A 7,514-nucleotide genomic window follows, 5' to 3' on the forward strand; every position below is an offset into this window, starting at 1 on the left:
GCTAACAGGCTCTCTCAGAATTCATTTTTGAATGTCATATTACAGGACTTCACTTAAGTTGCCTGTTAAGGTCTAATAGTAAAGCCAGACAATCTGGTAAAGGAAACTGATTTATTGCATGCTTACATCCAGACAAAATGAAAGTGAGTTGGACTTCTACATGAGCTTGTCATAATGAAAAACATTATAGTGGGCGAATGCATGAAAACATAATTGTTAGTGAATGTCAAGATTATGAGAAACAATTTCATTACAGTATTAGAAAGTTGCACTGCGTGGGACTTTTCGAGGTCCTTCTACAAATGTTCAATCAGCATATTAACAGTATGTGTCTGAAAGTTGGTCCATATCAGTGCACAGGGAGTGGTTGTGTGCTTGGAATCCCAAGGGACCAGCAGAGACTTTTGGCTCTGCAATTATCTAACACACAAATGCAATATGTGTCGAAATAGTTGAAAGTGCTCCATTGGTGTGTGTGTGTGTGTGTGTGTGTGTGTGTGTGGGGGGGGGGTCAGACTTGTCATCCACAATTTCAGACAGAAGTATCACTTTGTAGATCTGCCCTTCACCTGTAAGCACATATCCTATTTAGCAGTGCACACTGAAAAAAAAGATTTGTTGGATTTACTTCATTGTAATGTGTACATCGGTCCCACACAATGATAATGTGTAAAACCAACATCATTTTCTTTATGTTAACAGAGGAAATATGAATGAATTGCACGGCATATACTAGCATAATTTGTGTAAATCCAAAGACCCGGTGTTTCCTTTTTTTCAGTGCATAAAATATGCAAAGTGTGCAGCCTGGACCTGCAGGAGTCCAAAATTTCAATCAAAATTTGACTTCCACCCACAGAGGAAAAGTGAATGAGGACAGTGGGGAGTTTCTCATCTTCACAGATCACTGGCAGTGGTACAGTAGTCAACCGGTCCACTCCATATAGACACCATGAGCAGATTAATGGCATCCTCCATCTCGAGATTTGAAAACTTCCATTAACCAATGACAATTTATTTGGACAGGCGAGCTGCTTTTCTGTGAATAATGAAGTAGCCTTGGGATCATTAATATGATGGATTCTCTCTAATGCAGTCATGCTGTGCCAGACATCCTAGTAAAGAAGTGAAAAAAGCTGTGTACAATGTTAGCAATATAGATTTGTAGACTGATTTCATACTGAGTCACTCCCTCTATAAGAGGACGTAAGATTTTCTTAAGAACTAATACCTCAGAGGATCACCGTTTGAAATGCTATTAATACTAATGATCAGTGCTGTTAAGTCTGTGGAGTGTGTTTGCATATGTACCAGGTGATGAGTCAGTCTGCTGTATGACTTGCAGAGATATGGTTTTATTCACAGTCTGTCCCATCAGTCCTTTGAGAAAACTTAACAAATGGGCCCAACCTCCCTGCCGGAGCCACTGTCCCTGATGTGTTACTGGACCAGCCTGCATGTCTTAGAGTGTTCTGCTTTAAGATATTAAATCAACTATTAAACAGCCAATGATTTGGCATTGTCTTTATGTGTCTGAGCTAAACAGAGTTCAGATAAAGCCTTATTTCCCTGTCTGTCAGTCAACAGTTGTGGGTTATAAATAGGTAATCGTTTAGGAACTGCTGCAGTTTAGGGAGCTCTCTGAGGGCCAGGCTGACTCACCAGCCTGTCTCTTTGCATCATGTCAGTTACCTGGTGCATGCACCTGTCTCTGCACCTCCTATCATTGCCTCAAAACCACTGACTGGCACACATGAATGAGCTTGTTAAAGGATGCATCACTGTTCTATACTAAACAAATATTTTCCCAGATTTATAAAGGAGAATCTAATTATTTTTATAAGTACAATGAACAAAATTACTATGTGTAATTTGAGGGGATTCGCTCACAGTGATGAGCCTACAGATACCTCTATAGCTCCCCTCAGATCTATATTGTAGCATGTTTCAGCTAGTTAGTTAGCAACTAGCTAAACAGTGTGAGAAGTCCCCACCAAAAGGGTCACCTGACCACTTCCAGGACATGGGAAGGATGAATCAAGCACCTCTACCTGGAAGTAACCGCCCCCTCTCAGGTGCAGTCAGTTTTACCAGAGGATATGTACACTGTCTTTGTTCCCTTCTGCCTTTTGACCAGAGAACATGTGTTTGTGTGCATCCATGTAAGATAGATTTATCCATTATTTGGCTTAATCCAGCTCTCACATGACTTATATTTATGGTTTTGGTTCTGCTAATAATATCTGCTTGTTTGTTAATGGAACTTAATGGAATCATTTTCAGCTGAAGCTATTAGTGCTTCGTCTTAACTGTAGTGTTATGGTTTTATTGTGTTGCTGACACTTGTGAGGTCTGATAAAACATAATGGTTGTTTAGCAGCAGTGGAAATAAGGCTGTCCTACACTGTGAGCAGTAAAGCTAAAATGCTGATGTAGAGAGTGTTGTAGATTTCACAGTCTACTACAGAGTGATGTGTTCAAAGACCATATTCTGCTGAAACAAAAAAGTCTAAAACTAATTATTTGATGTCATGAAGCTTGCATAATGCACGCACCGTAAAACTCATCTTCTGCTTCCCCCTCTGATTAGAATCAATAGCGACACATTCCCTAATGTTCTTCTTTAATGTTCTTATCTGAACTGCAATTTCAGGTGGGTTTATTAACTGAGTCTTTGTAAGCTGCTAGTGGTGCCCTTATTTAAAAAGCTATTTTCAGTGCACACTGTCACTGTGGCTAGTGTTGTAACTAATAAACAATACCCTGGGATTTCTGTGGGTGTCAGTAGGTGAGGAAGGGCTACTTGTTTGTGTGTGCACCCTACTGTAGCTTTCATTTTCAAAAGCCTCTTAATGGACCCACAAGAGACGTGAGCCTTGTTTCCACAGTGAAGGACCAATCTGGAATTACAACCTGCCAGAAATCTATGATGCTCTGCCACAGGATCATATTCTGTGTCACTGGCAGTTCACAACTGCTCCACAGGGTGTGTGTGGTGATATAGACAGCATTTTAAGAGAATCAGTGCTCAGAACCTCTGGGAGAGGAGCAGTCATCAGAATCTAAGATGAAGAAATTTCTGTTGCTGCTCAACCATTCAAGCTCTTTGGCCCAAAGCTCTTTAAAGGTGCAGTGTGTGAAATTTCAATGTTCAGCAAAGCTTGTTTTAAATTGCTCGCTCAGCTGTTTCACAGCGGTTATCATAAATGTTGGGTAAAGTGTGTACTCAGAAAACAAGTGCAGCTGCCTTGATCAAGCAAAAGCTAATAGCGGCTCACTTGACCACAGTAGGTTAACTAGCACTGGCCATGTTCTAGCTCAAGCGATCAACAAAAACTGGCATTTAGATTAACATGACTTGTCAGCCTAAATTACCCTTCCAGCATTGTTCCTCATCAAGGATTTCCATCTAGGAAAGGTCAAACTAATACTTATCCTGTCTGCTTTTTTCAGGTGTTAAAGTACAATCTTCAATTTCTTCAAATCTTCTTCTTCTCCTTCTTTCGGCTGTTCCCATTAGGGGTCGCCACAGCGAATCATCTGTCTCTACCTAACTCTATCCTCGGCATCCTCTACTCTCGCCTCAGTTAACTTCATGTCCTCTCTCCTTCTTCGACCAACAGTAGTCCAACTTCCACCAGCACCCTCTAGGTCAACAGCACTGGTCGCAGTCGTTGGGCCTCGACCAATCCGGTATGGAATTCACACTGATGATTTTACTGATGTTTAAATTTGGCATGTTTTTACGCCAGATGCCCTTCCTGACACAACCCTCTCTATTTATCCAGGCTTGGGACTGGCACAGAAGTCACTGGCTTGCAACCCCTGTGGCTAGATTCCTCAGTTTCTTCAAATAATACTTCTTAAACCTAAGACAATGCCTCCTCTAGTTTGTAACGTTACTACTTCTTCATCTTCCGAGCATCTCCAAATCCAAGCTGCTACTTCAACATGAAAACGTGAACTTCATGCCCATAGCCAGTGTATGGTTTTTCCGTTTTAGGCTGCTAAAAAAAACATGGCAGGTCAACATGGCAGCCTTCATGACAGGAGACCTGCTCCTATGTAGGTAAAAAAAAAAGGCTCATTCAAGTTAAAGAAAATGCAACAATTCTTATTTTCTGGTGATTACACAGTAATGAAAATGTAAGTATGCATACTATAACCCATTTCTGATAATAAATCCTTCTGAATATTACACACTGCACCTTTTAAAATAACTCTGCCATACTAATTTGGTCATCTATTCTCTGACAGCCATCAGAGGTATCCATTATGATAACTGAAACTGTCTACATGAGATCTGACTACGGGTGATACTTGACAACATGTCTGCACTATAATTGACTGCTTTTTTGTTAGGCTAAATAATAGATGCCTCACTATGCATAATTCATCTGTGAGGCACTATTTGTGTTTTTTTTCTTTCCTTTTTTTTGTGTAAGGCTGGAGCTGTCATTGCCACTATCACTGTGTCAGTTGCTTGTTCTCTCCACCTAGCAGAGGTTATCTGCTGGATGTAATGAGAATATCACAACCACAGTTGGAACCATCAGAGCATGCTAAACCACACAGGTGTTGTTTAGTTTTTTTCCCACTGCAAATATTATAAACTCAACATTCATGCAGGTAAATGAATACAGCGCACAATAATAGCCTATGCATCCATTAGCAGATTTATAAGGTTCATGAAAATCTAAGTGTTACACAAGAGATGCTGGACACCAAAGGCAGTTTAACTCTGGGGACCTCTAGAAGTATAGATATTTTATTGAAGTACTCATTATGATGAATGATGGCTTGGATGGAAATTTAATCAGGTCCTTTTTCTCATTCATTTCTCTACTTAATATCATTTCTCATGTGACATTAAGCCAAAGGTAGACATTCACTGTGGCTCTGTAAACTGTGAGTAAGAAAGCTGTAGATTTGCACTTTGTAAATAATTAGTAAAACACTAATATGTCATACTGGTGTATTTTTCAGTAGGTGGAAAACTCAGGGACTTCCTCCTTCATTTCAAGGACCAAAACAAGACCACTGAGTCTGCTATCCATAGCAGCTTTTCTATGCCATGTCTTATTCATATATTTTACATCATATGAATGTAACTTTCGGCTTTTTCCCGTCAGGGGCCACCACAGCGAATCATCACACTGACGATTCCCATGTTGACATTTGGCCCGTGTTTTACACCGAACGCCCCCTTCCTGACGCAACCCTGACTCGAACCAAGGCCACAGCGGTGAGAGCTATTCTATCAGGGAACCCATTTTACATCATGTAATATTTATTTATATAACTGTTTTAAGAACACATTTATGAGAGAAGATAAACTTAATGGGAGAAAATAATATTTCAGTCATTTCAGTTCATCTGGGGGGGTGCTTCAATATTTGTACCAAATTTCAAGGCAATCCATCAGGGGAAGATCTAGAAAATTTTGGACAGGGTGGCCAGACTGGGGCACAGACTCAGAGAGGGGTGGCACATTTGAAATATATATTCATTCATTTTTCTACCGCTTAGTCCCTGAACGGGGTCAAGGGGGGTTGGGGGGATTTGGGCGGAGGCAATCCCGGCCGGCAATCAGGCAAAGGCGGGGTACACCCTGGACAGGTCGCCAATCCATCGCAGGGCTAACACATAGACGAACAACCACACACACGCACACGTACTCCTATGGGCAATTTTGAGACACCAATCAACCTAAGCTGCATGTCTTTGGACCGTGGGAGGAAGCCGGAGTACCCAGAGAGAACCCACGCAAGCACAGGGAGAACATGCAAACTCCTGAAATATATATTAGAAGTAAATTAATAGTAGACCATACAATATTAAGAACCAAGCTGTTTATGTTGTGTAAAAATGAGACACACATAGTGTTTCTTTAAGCTTTGACTGTGCTTCTTATTTACTCCTGGCCGGGGACATCGCTGCTACAAAGTGGTCCCCTCCCCAACACACTGAAGTGATTAATGCCAAGTACTCCACAACAACCCAGTCAGAGAAATGAATGCAAAAAAGCATGCTGCATGCATAATAAAAAATAAAACAAATTTGACCAATATCAATGATAAAGCACCAGAAAAATGTTAGTTGTATTTAGCAATTTGTCATTGTTTTTCATTTTTCATTTGTTAATACTGACAAGCATCACATTTTGACTCTGGCAGGGGTGGCACTAGGGGTGGCCAATCAGATTCTTGAGGTGGCCACCCCCTTGACTCCACCCATGCAATCTGCCCAGTAGTTGGCCAGACAGTTCACTCAGATGTACAAATTTCAACAACTTAGTGGCATTATCAGGAAAATGTGATCAGTAAAGTCATTACATTTCATCCTCTGGGAACTAGAGTGTATAAAATTGTGTGCCACTTCATCCAGTAGATCTTAATTGTGCCACTGGATATAAGTGAAAACTTTGACCTGCCAGTGCTACCATATAATGGGAATAATCCCATAATTTTGAGATGTTTCATTAAAAATCATAAGCATAAAACTAATGGTGGTGCTAGAGGAAAATCCATGGGTAACGTAAATGTGTAGGCTTCATCTTTTGAGGACTATGAGTGTCTGTACAAAATGTCTTGGCATTCCATGCAATAATTATTGAGCTTTTTCAGTTTGACCAAAGTGGCGGACACACCCACGAACAGACAGACACTGTCATCAACAGAGCTACGCTGCTAGCCAAGCAACAATACAACAGTTAGATGGTAAAATGAGTTTACTTAAATTAAACCTCTTATTCATTTCTGTACAAAATACTGTCAACATAAAATGGCCTGGTGCTGTTTTTATACTGTCTGTGCTTTAAAGAGATTAACACTAAACATTATGTAACTGAAAGTGTCAACATAACAAATAGAGTAGCTCCCTCCTACAAAGTGTGTATGTGCCTTTGTATTACTTACATTATGGGAACTGAAACTTGTTAACACACTCACATTATGGGTACTCAGCCTTGACCAGAGGCTGGTCCGCACAAGGAAGGCGGGGAATTTTAGTGTGGCAACATGTTTTAAGGTAAGGGTCAGGGTTAGGGTTAAGCAAGTAGTGGTTATGGTTAAGGTTTGGATAAGTCTATAGGTAATGAATGTAAGTCAATGAATGTAAGTAAAACCCTCACAAAGAATGAAAACACAGTGTGTGTGTGTGTGTGTGTGTGTGTGTGTGTGTGTGTGTGCTACACTATATAAGGGATGATAGTCTCTTAAAATAGGTTGACAAAGTGACACCTAATGTAACCATGGTTACCAAGTATGAGGTAGAGGCAGGATGAGAGCAGAGAGGGTGAACCTGTAGAGAAAACATATGGGTAATCTGGCTTAGTACAGCTAATGCACTAGAGATATTTTCACTGTCATATGATGTATGTGTGCATACTGTAAATCTGTGTTTGAACCAATAAAGCTGCACAGATTCTTAGAGCAGAAAGTGTTAAGATTAAAATTACAGCTAATAAATAACATGGTTTCATGTACAGGTTCCTGTAACTGTATTCATGCCTA

At 40.4% G+C, this 7,514-nt stretch overlaps 1 long non-coding RNA gene across 1 annotated transcript; it reads left to right on the forward strand.

Annotated features, from left to right (window-relative positions):
• The first annotated feature begins 2,096 nt into the window (after positions 1 to 2,096).
• On the forward strand, positions 2,097 to 4,192 carry LOC109967995 (uncharacterized). The gene is made up of 3 exons (XR_002276026.1): positions 2,097 to 2,162; positions 3,624 to 3,693; positions 3,789 to 4,192. It is a non-coding gene; the product is annotated as an uncharacterized LOC109967995 (long non-coding RNA).
• Positions 4,193 to 7,514: the final 3,322 nt, after the last annotated feature.

The sequence above is a fragment of the Monopterus albus genome, unplaced genomic scaffold (assembly GCF_001952655.1).
Source record: "Monopterus albus unplaced genomic scaffold, M_albus_1.0 scaffold140.1, whole genome shotgun sequence".
NCBI classification, from domain to species: domain Eukaryota; kingdom Metazoa; phylum Chordata; class Actinopteri; order Synbranchiformes; family Synbranchidae; genus Monopterus; species Monopterus albus.